At 42.6% G+C, this 14,285-nt stretch overlaps 1 protein-coding gene across 1 annotated transcript in view; it reads right to left on the bottom strand.

Annotated features, from left to right (window-relative positions):
* CHST11 (carbohydrate sulfotransferase 11) overlaps positions 1-14,285 on the bottom strand; it is a 91,179-nt gene that overhangs the window by 52,984 nt on the left and 23,910 nt on the right. The gene's annotated exons all lie outside the window — the stretch shown is intronic.

The following is a 14,285-nucleotide window of genomic DNA, read 5'->3' as shown; positions in this document are numbered from 1 at the left end:
TGCCAATATCGCCACCAAGACAGGGCCAATAAATCCAAACACACTGTGCATCTCTTATCTATACTCCCTCTGTGCTCAGAAATTCAGGGGCTTCTTTTCCCAGGGAAGTCACTACCCATCTCCATGCACCTCCACCTTTCAAACCCAGGCAAGCTGCAAATCTACAGCAGGAGGACTAACAGACTCAGCACAAAGCTTTAGAAAAGTTGCAAAATGAAAAGAGTCCTTGGAAAATAAGCTGTAGGCTTTGAAGATGGCTGCAAGGAAGCCTGGCAGAAGTGGGCATGACAACCTGCACCCAGCCACTCCAGCCGGAGAGCTGGCTGAGGACGCTGCACCAAGCATGCAGGGGGACCAGCTGCCTGCCAGCTTCTCACACTTAATAAATTAGCACGGATAAGGAAGATAAGATTGGGCTCGTAGACACCGAATATATACAGAACCTCGACGTGAAGGTGCATAAACAGCGCTGTTTGAGTCTGACTCATTGTGTCCTTATTACGTTGCTGGTTGCTTGGAGACTGACTGAACGCACACAGCAGCAAAGATGCTGGCTTGGGAGTCACTACCCTGCCTTATTTTCTTTTTCCCTGTGCACATAATTTTCCTTTAAAGGCTTGCCTTGCCTCTGCAGATTGCTTGACTCCCTCTGCCACTGTGGAAAACTACAGCAGGGGAGGCAGCCGGGTGTCTGGGAACACTGTCAGTGTTGTTCCACACTCACCTCCCAGCCCCAGCTCCGTGCACTGCAGGGGGAAAGAAAGCATGTCTTTATTCCTCTACAGGCTCGCCTGGATGCTAAATTTTACCTTAAGCCAAAGCAGTCACAGATTGCTTATTGAGAGACATTCCCACACATTTCCAACAGGTTACCCTGAAATCCTCAAACTTCCTTAGCCGGGAATAAATACCTACAAATCCAAGAAAGCGGTGGAAATGCAATGGGAAACTTGAGCATGTTCCACTGCTTGACAGGTACGGCACAACTGAGATGGTTAACGTGAAAATCTTGCTTGGCTCTTTCCTTGCACAAAACTGATCAGAGTGGAGACAATTATTCGTAATTTAACAGGTACTGAAATTTAATGCCTGTCATATCCTGAGTGCTAACAGTATCACACTTCAAAGCGTGAGCCTGTAAAATATAAGCTGGACTTTTAGGACACTGTTAAATTACATGGGCTAGAGTCTACCTTAGGATAAAAGTAAGGATTGTGTGTCCATTTCCAACAGCCTAGTATCTCATATATTCTTAATAGCTGGAAACCAAGCAATATGAGGTGGTACAGGGTAATGAATGACCTCTTCTGTTTTAACAGATCTTTATTCCCCTTATCAATCTCATCTTTCACACTAGGGGAATCAGTTAAAAGCTCTTTAAAAATACATAGGTGCACTCAGGGCATATCCTGCAGATTTTTCTGAAAAGACAATTTCTGTAAATAAATTATTAGAAAGGAAGTAGAAGCAAAGAGCCTTTGGTGGGAATTTCAAAAGAGTAAATGTTCCCTTTTTGGAGGCCAGAGAGCAAAGGGAGGCAGGCCAGCCTCCAAGCCTTGGGCTTCTCTGACCTCAGAGCTGCTTTCTCTACCCAAAGAGGATGCCAACTGATTTTTGCTGCAATTAAGAAAAAAGTGGCAATGAGTTACTTGGAATTTCAGGAAGGAAAAAAATTCTAGCAACAGCGAAGGAAGGAGCCTTACAGAGTTTATTTACGGTGCACTCAACATGAATGAAATGCCCTGTACTAAGTCCACCTCAGGACTGCAGGGGCACATTGTACTTGCATGCAGGACTACATGGGTGGCAAGACGAGGGGTTTTGGGAACATTGGTCTGAGCTCTGGGCCCTGTTCTCAAGGCTGGGATTCAGCAGCATATCACTCTGCCACCTGAGCCACCCTGTCCCCAAGGCACTGAGCTGGCACAGCTGGGCACCGCACTGCACAAATGAGGCATGACAAGTCTGAATTAATCTATTCAGGCAAACTGTTCCCTGATTTTCTCTCCTTGCCCTACAGGTGCTCCCAGCAATTTAGCCTGGGAAGGCTGACATATGCTTGGTCAGTAGTCAACTAATCTGAGCACAGCAGGATGCAAAGGCTGCTGTAAGCCGTGCTAGTCCCATGGGGCTGGGGCTGTGGGGCTTCGATGGCAACAGGCAGGATCCTAATGGTCCACAATTGGTGCTGTGCCTAGCAGGATCTGCTCCCCCTCTCTCTGCAGAGACATAACATCTCTGTTATGTCAAAACCCATTCCAGAAGTGGTTTTTAACTCACTGTCTAATTGTCAGCAGTGAAAACCAAAGCTTTCTGGAAGATTAAACAGCTCTTAACAAAAAAATGGGGAGGGGGGGACACGACGACCAGGGACACTTAACCAAGACATGGCTTTTCCAAAACAAAACTGTATGAAGGTGTGCAAGTTAGTTGCATGCTCTATGGTAGGGTGGCCACAGAAAGACTTTACTGCAAGTAAGGTGGGCTGCAAAGTGAAACGTGCAAAATTCAAGTGAACTTAACACTGATGCTGATCATTCAGGGCTTTTTCTTCTCAAATGATTCAGACACAGTTTAGCTCAGGGACAAGACAAAATGAAAGATGAAGTGGCTCTTTAATACCCACATTTGTCCTCCATATTCACACATGGTGAAGTTCTCAATCTCTGCTCTGAAGAAAACCATAAAATCAGACCAAAAATGTGTGTAATTGTCCAAAATTTCATCAAAGAGGTATGCCAAAGAAAAAAAAAAGAGTACAGAAGGGTAATCTGGGCAGGCTTCCCTGTGCAGGCTGCTCCCTGCAGCTAATGCTGGTTTTGAACAGGGTCTCTCATTGCATTTCTTCATGGCAGTGGAAGCCAGACAACCAGCTAGTGTGTTCTATAATAAATAAACAAACATCCCCCTTACCCCCAAACACATGTAAAAGATGGGTTTTAAATCATTACGATTTACTTAGCTCTGAAAGGGAGTAATTTTTCACCAGACTGCAGAAAACCCCACTGCAATAGATGGACTAAGGCTGAGATGTTCAGAAGAAACAGAAGGAGTTCAAGTACCCAATTTCTACAGAATTTCAAGGTAATTTGGCCATGGAGCACCCTTAAGCACCTTTCCCTGAGAACCTTGCTTATACTCAAAGTTAGATTTTTGCTAACTTGAAAAGAAGCAACCGAGTAATAAGGTTACAAGTTGCTCTTAAAATAGCAGTTTACAGAGGTCTTGCTTTTTCCTCCCCATGACTGTACAGTTACAGAAAGGCTAAAGCAGCTCTCTGGACATAATATGGGATTGGGGGGGGGGGGGGGGGGGGGAAGGGTAAAATTCCTTATTCTACTGCTAGCTTTTTGTACACACTTGAGCAGCCATTTGGAAATCTGTAAGGATTTCTGTGTCCAGCAAAGCATTTTCAAAAGTGCTTAGATTCTCTGGATTTCAAACAAGGACAACGAGGTAGTTTTAAACTACCCTAAATTAAAAGTTTGACAGGATTTGCAAACACTCTGTTGATAAGAGCAAGGATTGCTCTTTACAGCTGAAACTTTCCATCCAAATAATACCAAAGCTCTTTATACACAAGAATGATTAAGGATAAGAAGTATGCCTGTTACATAGGTTCATTATTTGCTTATAGCTCAACTTTGGAAAAGCATGTAAGCACTCCAGGAGGAGGGCCAAGGTAATATTTCATCATAGCAAGACTGAGAGGACTCCCAGGACCTCCTCAGGCTTCCCCTGCTCTATCCAAGGGCTACACATAGGGTAGACCCCAATCAGCAGTCAGACTGCTGGCTCATTTTGCCAGAATCTCATCCGAGTCCCAGACAAACAGTTCCTCCTGCATTCATGCAGGGAAGCATGGGTGGTTTCTTCTTGCCTAGGGCAGCACTGAAGCCACACATAAGGTCAGGAAGGCTGATCTTATGTCCTGTCTCTTGCCTAAGTGGACCTTGATGAAATTACCCCTCAGGCCTCAGTAAAAAACTGAGCAGCCCATGTAAATTCAAAGAGGAAAGCATAGAAGTAATTCCATCTTCATGCAAATTTCCTACCTCCCTCCTGCCTCAAGGCAAACCATGAAATGCAATGAAAGGAAATATAAAAAGTCACAAAAGAAGCTTCAAACAGCCTTGACTTTCTTCACGCAACTATCTCTGTCTTCTCTGTTTCATTATTTCTGATTTCTGACATAAATGTCATACAAATGAGGGGGAGAAATGGAGAAAAGACAACACCATCAAGCAGCCAGGAGCAGTCAGACTGAACTTAACCAAACTCACATTTAAGTCTCCAGCTCAGAAGAACCTTCACAAAGTATTTCATGGCAGATGCTTATGCCCTGGGCATGCACATATGCACCATGGAGGACACTAAAATTTCCATTACATTTTGCTAGAACCATATTATCTTGTGTTAGCCTTGATCCATATATAGGAGGTGCAAGATGCAGCGTGCAAAGCTGCCCTCCCACACCTTATGGCAGAGCCCAGCTCTGTGAGGCTTCACAGCATGTCCTGGTGGCACCACCACACTTATAGAGGGTTTCACACAACTGGAGGGCAAGATCAACAAGGCAGCTCCTGGGGAAGGCTCCTACCAATTTCTAAATTGGCAGGAGCCTTCAACTGACTAAAAAGGCAACTGCTTTTTGTTAGAACCAACCTCAGCTTCCAACAACCTTAGCAGTTCCTTCACTGAGCTGTGCTGCATCCTTAGTGAATTGGCACCTGAGGATTTGATCCTAAATGTAGCACAGCCTTTCAATCAAATTCCCCTTATGTGCTGAACCACAAGCTTGCCAAGCAGTAGGAACATTGAAGCATTAAATAAAGAACATTTTCAACAGTCAAGGGCAAGGTTAAAAGCATAAGGAAAGTAAAGAGGTGTTTTTGCAGCGAATTTATTGTATAGGCAAAGTAATAAACCATTTGCATTTGAAGGATCTATAGAATAATGATGTAGATTAGTAGTGCTTCTGTTGATTTATTTTTCTAATATATATTTTTTTAACAGAGGGAAACTCACTGTTGTCTTCTACAGGGCTTTGCTGATACCCTTTCAGCCATTGTGGCATTTGGGTGAAGGCAGTCATATGCTTACAATGGTTGGCTCAGAGCAAGCCCTTTTTTCCCCAAACCTCTAGCATTCCTTAAGGAAGGATGTCAGCTGACTGTCTTTTTACACTAATATTTCTGAAGTATAAATTCTCTAATAAACTACTTTAAAAAAAAAAAAATTGAAGTTTTAGACCAGGCTGAACAAGGCTTCCCTTTCATTCTGGACACAAGCACACACAGGCTCTGGAACAGTCACTCAGAAGCAGAAGGCCCTATCTGCAGATGTCTGCATGCCTGGGGTTCCATCAGCAACTACTCAGGCTTGCAAATTAAAAACCTGTCTAAAAACCTGACACTATTCATGCACTCAAATGCTTTTAAGAACATGGGTTTGATCCAAAAGTCCATTAAGGCAAATGGAAAGACGAATTGATTTTCCACTGACTTTGTATTAGATGCTAAATTTGAAGCAAGGTCTAAAGACCATCTCATTCCCTCAGCGTTTAAGCCCAACTTATTCAAAGCCTCAATTTACAAATCCTGGCATTATAATGGGGCATTCAAATGCTGCTAGCAGATTCCCAAAATTAGCTCTTTGGTCTGTAAAATATGCTTAAGCATACCTTCGTGCCAATATAAACATCCAGCTGCAGGGACTTCTAAAAAAAACCTCACTATAATTGGGCTCAACAAAAATAGGCTACCCCTTGTGATTATTAAAGCGTGAGGGAACCAGAAGAATGAATGAGAAGGCAAAGCTGAGTGACCTCACTCAAGTTCCACTCTATCCACTACTTTTTGCTTGCAAAGCTTGCCTGGCGAGGTGACGATGGCTGACTGCTTTCCAGAAGACAAGGCACAACAAGATGGGAATTCATTGGTTGTTAAGGTATGCAACAGGTGATCAAGAACCTGGCACTCTGAAACCAGGAAAATATTAAAAGATGCTTTGCAAGGTGACAAACGGTACTGAGAGCTATGGAAGTGTATGTATTTAAAATTAGAGCACTTGAGCAGAGCAGCTGCTAAGTTGCTTGTGGCTTACAAAGCTGCCGAGTCCCAAAGGCTTCCTTCCACACAAGGACTGACTCAAAGGCCAGTCAGTCAGGCATCACTGTGGCAGTCCCTGTCCACACCAGGGGTTGGAACTAGATGGTCTTGAACGTCCCTTCCAACCCTGGCCATTGTATGATTCTGAGTCTAACCTAAAATGTTTATCTGCTCCCCGAAACAGAAGGTTGAGTTTGAGCCCTCTGCCCATTTGCAATGTTGAGGCATGTGCTCTTTGAGACAAAAACCACTTCGATGGAAACAACCTGAAAAGTAAGCAAAAGACTCAGAGGCAAAGAAGAGCCCCTAAGTTTTCCTACCTCACAAAGAAAACATAAAGCACACATTAAAATTTACTGTTAATAAACAGCATGAAAACTCTCTACCAAAACTGCTTTGGTAGACCCAGAACTACTCTACCTCTTCCTGTAGCCTGGTCTAAATACACAAAAATCAAAATTTAATGAAAGCCCGAGGCTGCCAAGTTTCCAAACTTGAGCAAACAATACTAAGTCAAGAGAGCATCCGACCCCAAACACTCCTATTCCTCCCCTCCCTGAGAGGTCCTGTGTAACAAAAGACTCCTCTTTATTTAGGAATGCCAGGGATAGCTCTTCTCCACCAGCACATCACTAAGGACTTCCACGAGATACTTCCTTATCAGTTCTTTGATTACCACCAGCCATTGCTGTCCCAAGGAGCCCGGCATGTGCTGTGAGCTGCAGCAAGGAAGTCAGTGCTGGAGTGCTGAATGGAGCCTTTAAAACACTGCTGATTGCAGCAGGAGATGGAGACAGACTCCCTGATTATGGAGTTCATTCCCTGAGAGCGCACAATATGCTGTCTGTGCTGGGAGCTGTGCCTTGCCTCACTGATGTTAGACCCCTCTCAGTAGGAGAAAACAGAGACCCATCTTCAGCTGGTGTTTCGTGATAACCTGGATCCCAGCTCTATTTTTCCTGCAGTGTGTTGTGAACCAGGTGCTGAAAAAAATGCTTTAAAAAGTTGTTGACATAAGACAACAAAGCAAAGAAGCCAGCATCCCTCTGTGCTGGGGATTATGGGCCCTATTGGGCAGAGCTCTGAAGAAGAAAAATGCTGTAATGACATCTTTACTATGTTTCACATCAAATGTTCCCCCCAGCTGACGGTGTTTTTCAATTTACTAATGGAGATGGGGGGGGGGGGGGGGGGGGAACCCAGTTCTGAGTAAAACAGAAATCTCAGTCTCTTGTCACTCTCTTGCATCCTCTGTATTCCCTTTGGATCAAATTATACGGAAATATTCAAATACTTGTTGTATTGATACTGGGAAGTGAGAAGATACGTCAGAGAGGGCCTTTGCCAGGCACAAATCCCAAAAGACAGATGACTGGCAAATGCTTACATCCTGCTGACAAACCCCTGTGATAATTTTTACAGCGTGCTGCTGAAAGCGTGATGGGGATACAATGCCTGCTATTGTGTCCAGTTCTCCCTGTTAACACATCCACACCAGAGCTGCACTTCATCGTGCACTGGGTGACTGAAAATTTCCAAGGACAGTAGGACCTGAATGGACTACTAGGACCTGAACGCTACTAATTTCCACAGCATCCAGCAGCTTAACTACAAACTACCCTTGCAGTATTTTCAATTTTTTTTAACAGACCCCTTCTTAAGTGTCAAAGGGGCAACTTTCAAGGCTTTGCATGAGTGATCTGGACACCCAGCAACCCACTTTAGCAGGTGCCTCGCATACCTTGTTGAAATTTGTTTTGTCAGAATATAGTTTTTTCTTCCCCACATATATTACAGCTGTTCTGAATGATCTCAGTCATGGGTATATCTACAATACACAGGCAGAATAAATTGACCAGCTCTGTGATTGACTATTACCATCACCCAAATCTGAAGCTGCACGGATCATGGTGCTGTTCTTTACTTGGTGTATACATTTTCCCTTCCAGGGCTGAAAACACGAAGGCTTACAAACCTGCAGCTCTGTTGTTCACTGTCTGACTGCTGTGTTGGGCTGAGGATTTTTAGTTGGCTCTTTGTTTTTAACAAAACCCCAAACATTACTGATGAAAACTGAAATACCATTTCAAAAATTTATTTTCAGTCAGAAAGCCATTTTTCCCTGAATGTAGAGGTGGCCTGAGTGATAACAGTATAATAAACAACCAAGTAGGGATCTAAATGCCAGACCTGCTTCAGTACATAAATCACCATTAAACTGCTGGTTCTGGGGAAATTGGTTTTAGCAGCACATTTCAGCAAAGACATAATAAAAAAGGATATTTTTCCACCCCTGTTAGGCTGTGCAGGTTGAAGAGGGATTTGGGGTTTCATCCGGGAGACTTTGTTTTCTCCTTTAGGCTGTGGGATGAACAAGCAGCCACTCGTTTCAGTGCTGTCATGTATGGTGTGGGGTGGTCTTGCAATTATCATAAAAACCCTAACTTTGGTGGTCCCAGTGTACTTCAGGTACAAACAATAGATACAATAGAAGGAGAATCACTTAATGAATCCAAATCTAGGCTTAGGACTGAGGTCTGAACTTCCCGGCTGCTTTGTATGCCGGTATTCACCCTGCAGTCACAGAAGCCAGACATAGGAGATATGGTTACAGGGCACAGGCTCCAACTTCGCTCATTTGCAGACACCCTTGTCTTTTTCCTTTGCCTCCTGAGGTATCCCACAGAGAACGAGACCATGAGAGTTGTTTTTACCCTTTGCAGAGCTCTACTCAGATGTCAAAGTAGGAAGGAAAACAATTAAAATATTTTTAGTGAGATTCACACAAAATTCATTTTTGTTCACTTAGGAGATTCCCAACTATGACACACTAGAACAGTTATGGGGTTTTTTAAAGAATATTTCAACAATGTAAGCATTTGAAAAAACTGGATTTTTAAAATCCAACTTGTCGTTTTTCATGGGGGCTTAATGACATGAACATTCTCGTACGCCTACTGCAGTGTAGTCTCCTAAGATGCAGGAATATATTATCAATAATAAGTTTGTCTAGGTCTGACAAGGAAAAAAACACATCATCAAAACAATACATCTGTATGTTCATTTCCCAACATGATTTTCTGAAAAACAAACAGTCCAGGAAGTTAGGCAGTACAAACTAGACAGACATTTTTGAATACTTTTGAGAGCTTTCAGAAAAAATAAAATTTCACCTTCAGACCTTCAGCTTGCATCCATCATTCTCCCAAATAACAGAGATATTCTCCAAGTGAACCTCCAGCATTTCACTGTCAGGAGCAGACAATCCATGTGTAGGACTGTCCAGTCTGGTTACTTCAAATACATGTACTGTCTCACATTAGGATCTAAAGCCCACCCCTGAAGTTACCAAGAACTATTTCTATTGACATTAATGGGGTTTTAAATCAAGCCCTGTTTCTTATCATCAGCTGCATATTAAGTGTTTAATCCTTTAAGTATCTGATTTTGCAGAGTGCCAGCAACCTCTAGAGAGGTGTGGGCCAGCTTGTACTTGTCTCTTTATTCTTTAACAACTGCATCACATACAAAAGTATGTCTTAAAAGAAATAATAGATTAATAACAGAACTCATGTGCCTTATCAGTTTCCCAAGCTTTTATGTTTCAAGAACCATTCAGCTAAACCCGGTGGGCTTAGTACTGAAGGCTTTAAACAAGCCCAACTCCTTCTCAAATCCATGGCCAAGTAGCACCCAGCCCACAGTGAAAAAATCATGAATTAAAGATTATTCTTCAGGAAAGCAACAGATGAGCCAGCTCTCCTAGTAATTTAGGGTGTTCCTTCAGAGAAGGCTGTTGTCATGTACGGAAATGACACTGAATGGGAAAATGGCTTTCAGAGAACTCTCAGGAAATTGCTACTAAAAATCCTCAGACAATTGCACCAAAGTCAATGTCTACCTGCAGCTAGGAAAGGGCTCATCTCTGCATAGAAATCCAGCAAGACTGTTTCTCCAGATTTCACTGAGCAGAGCTACAACACAGCTCTGCTGAAAGATGGAAAAGTTAAGGCCAGCCCTGGTGGGTACTGAGCTCAGCCTTGTTACTGTGGTGTAGTCCTTGTGGCCGGATTTACTGAGGACATGGCAAGAGACAAGTTAAAGAAAGGCTAGCTCCCACTGACCTCACTTCAGAGTGTCCTTCAGATCAGCTGGACAGGTCTGTCACTTCCATCACAGCTTCAGCCACCATTAGTAATATGTAAAATATTAAGACAGGCATTGAATCTACCAAAATCACTATATAGACACATCAAAAAGCCATCAGCTGGTCTCTCTCAGCTTTTAAGGGATGATCTTTACAAAATTCAGAATGCCAAATAATGCTGCCAATTAAGAACTGCAGTCAGGCAGTCCCCTCTGGAGGTTTAACAGAGACTCTATTCAGACACCCATTACATTGAGAAGAACAGGTGTTGGTCCAAGTTTTTACCAGTCTCCTTACTAGAAGCTACAGGTTCTTTACTTTTTAATTAATCTATTTTTTTGCCTCAAAAGGGTGAGATGAGCATGGCCCTGGGGACAGATACCACCTACACCTCTGCACAGCACAGCCACAGGCACACAGCTCTCCTTCTGCCTCAACACAGCAACAAGAGGTGCTACATTCTTCTCCACTGCCAGATGTGGCATTTGTTGCCAGCGACTCTAATTATGTTTCCAGACACAGAAAACCACTAACAGATTTGTGAAGATGTTAGTAGGGATATTCACACTGTAATTTAATTAGGAAGATAACTACTGCATTTTCTCACTGCACGGAGTACACCTTACCTTTCTGCACCACGTATCTACTAAGCTACCTTCAAATAAATTTCATTTATTATGCCTTCATACAAATCCCATTACTTGCTCAACAAACAGTTTTGTTTTCCTGCCTGGGCAACCCTCCAAACACAGGCTGCTGTGTATGCTTTTGTAATTACTGATACGCTGTATAAGAAACTGTGGCATGTTTCTGACAGACTAATTAAAGGCGAAGAACAGCCTTCCTGAGACCTTGATTCAATTGCTGTTCTCTCCTTGGCTTCCCCTGTGGTCTGCACCAAGCCATGTCATCTTTCTACACTTCATTTCCCCACCTGTAAAACAGGGATGGGAACCTCTCACCTGCCTCACCTACTTATGAGGTGAGATCTTCACACAAGGGGCCACGTTAGTTTTACTAACGCCTGTAATACACGTGTAGTGTAACAAAGACACGGGGCAAGCCCAAGCCTTCCACATTTCGGTCCCACTTAAGTCCCCAAATGGAATCCCAATGGCTGCCAGGCCCCAGGGGCTGCTGCAACTCCCCTGCCCAGGAGGGTGCCAGCAGCCAGGGAATGAGTGCAAACCTCAGCGTTGGAGGCTCCTAAACAAATGTTTAAATGCATGACTGGAAGCATAAGAACAACCTCTTCTTCAAGTCCATGTTTCAGACTAAATAACAAACTTTCTACAGCTCAACTGTCATCTGGTTTTCTTGCACAGTAACACTGAGAGGCAATGACTGTTATCCTCACTGGGAGATCCAGGAGGGAAAAGAGGAGGGATTTTAAAACCTCATTACAGAAATTCCTCTGGGTTTTGCAATATCTTTGTGCAAATTAAAAGGAAACAGCTGTCATTTGAAACCAAACATCACATGGACTTGCATTAAATATCTCATGCAAATATAAAGTTTGGAGGAACAGTTAAAGTTGAAGTATCAAAACTGCCTCCAACACCACTAGTCTCAGTCTACTAGAGTTTTACCACTGATCCATTAGAGCAACACAGCTTTTCTTGACTGAGCACAATTTTTACCCAATTTGTACCTTTTAAGCCCTATTGTACATGCATAATATTAACAATAATAATAATTATTATAATTGGGTGGACAGATAATGCTCTTCAATTTCAGAACTAGAAGAAAGAACTTATCTTCTCAAAAGCAGCAGGAGATGGGCAAATATTAACAAAAGCAGCGGTCAAATTCTGTATCAAGTGTCACATGGAGAAGCATTCAGTACTGTTATGTCTATTTAATTGGCTAAGTAGATGACCTTTTGTTCTTAATACTTCTATCATCCATCTGAATAAGCCCTCAATGTTTGCCTAATATAATTACCTTTATTTTACACTGATTGTGCTAAAGGGTTAATGCATACAGGCTAAGCTGGGAGGTTTAATTTTCTCTATTTTCTCTTCAGGTGTAGAGGAGATGACGATTGCTGCTGATAGAGAGTAGAAACTGAAATAGGATGAGGCAAAAGGGAACAGTGACATCATACAGGCTAAATGCTGTTTAGAGATCTGTATGTTAATCTAAGCTTTATTAAGAGGTAGACTAAGTGAAAGCCCGCAAAGTGGGACCCTGACTTAAAAGGATGATTTTTTCTGAAATACATTAAGACATCAAAAGAAAAAAATATTTATTTTCTCAACACAATACCAGTATTTTTTATCATTTTTATAACAATTTGGCAAACGTAACCATGTAGTATGCTATCTGGACAGCACAAAGACCAAACAAATTACAGATGACGTGGAGAGCACATTTGGAAGAGATTTTGCAGCTCCTAATAAGCCAAAGGGGAAGTACATTCAGTAATGGTGTTTCCAAACAGGATATCCATGATCCTGACAAATGGGGAATTGGGAGTTCCCCGGAGCAACCCAGAGACCATGGCTGAGGCAGGTAAAGCACTCCAGCCATAATGAGCTGCTACACTGAGCCTTGCATAAGAAGATGGGTTTTTTCCTTGCTCAAACTGTCTTTTTTTTCCCTGACACTTCAAGCCTGAACAATACCAACTTACTCTGCCCATCTTCAACCAGCTGCAGCCTCACTGTCTTCAGCTACAGCCTGAGTGAGGAGCCTTCAGCTCCAGCATCCTCTCCATCCAACCTGCCTGCTTCAGAGCTATGCCTGGGCTAATAACTGAAAATATTACCATGCTTCAGATAAATCCAGTCTCAAAAATATTTATTTATCCTTTCCTAGCAGGTTTTTTTCCCTCACCAACCTGAAGAGAGCAGGAAAATATGGCAGGCTGTAAATTATGCCAAAGGTGAGCATGGAAGGAGTGCTTGTGCCACCCCAGCCTGGCAGACAGGTCTCTCTTTTCTGCTATTTAAACTGCTGGAGGTATTAATGAAGTGAACAGGACACAAACACAGTAGCAAGGAATTTACTTTGTAGTCAAAGTTTTCCACCTCCTTAAACATCCAGGCTGCCATATGCTGATGACAGATAATACAATACCAAATCTTGCAGGTGTCACCAACACGGTCTATATTTAATGTCCTCTTTCTGGAAAAATTGGTGCCTTTAATACTTGCCTCTGGACAAATCCACATTAGTCTAATTTCTACAGAAGCAGAAAACACAAGAGGTCCAATTCTGCTTTCCCAGAAATGTGTCCACTGACTTTAAGAAGCCTACAGAGCCCATACAATGGAGGACTAGCTTTGTTTCCATTAAAATAAAAAATCAGTGTTCTAAAGAGAAATAATGTGTATGTATAATGGGAAGAATTATATTCCTCCAGGCAGCGTCTGCTTTTGCTATAAAAATCTACAACCTTTGGAGCTTCTGCTACCATGTTATTCCACCTGCCTGTTTCTCTTAGTAAAAGATTTATGTAAAGCTGATGATTTGAAAGGAGGACTCCAGTGAACAAGTACAATTTACATTAAGGTTTGTCATTAAATGTTACTGCTGTTTCTTTCAGAACACTGTATGGGTTACAAATATACTTTGCTTCAGCTGTTACACTTTAAAATGAACGCTCCTTTTATACAAGTAACTGCTTAGGAGACAGCAAAGCATGATGTGCAGCTTCTGCACTTGTGCCTTCTGCACTGAAACTGCTCTATGAGCTGATTCCTGCTGGTTAACAATGCGGTTTTTAGGCAGAGGGTACCAGCTGAGCCCCTTGGCAAATTCAGCACATATCACTGCAAAAGAGATTTTGACCTCAACAGCCCCATTCTTCCACCTCTTTGTATACAAAACCCTCTTGACTCAGTAGCATCAAGTGCTCTGCTTGCACTGACAGAGGAAAGAGGGAAGAAGAGGCAGAGGAGAGACAGAAGATTCTGTGATGCTCTAATTTCTAGGGTGGAAACAGCAGACTTACCTGTAGCTACCACTGCAACTTTTTTATATTATGAAAGCTGAATAAGAAGAAAGTGAAAAAGCTGAAACAC

The sequence above is a fragment of the Pyrgilauda ruficollis genome, unplaced genomic scaffold (genome assembly GCF_017590135.1).
Source record: "Pyrgilauda ruficollis isolate IOZ18807 unplaced genomic scaffold, ASM1759013v1 scaffold224, whole genome shotgun sequence".
NCBI lineage: Eukaryota > Metazoa > Chordata > Aves > Passeriformes > Passeridae > Pyrgilauda > Pyrgilauda ruficollis.
Note: the sequence above shows the minus strand (reverse complement) of the source record. Positions and strands in the feature narration are given on the sequence as shown.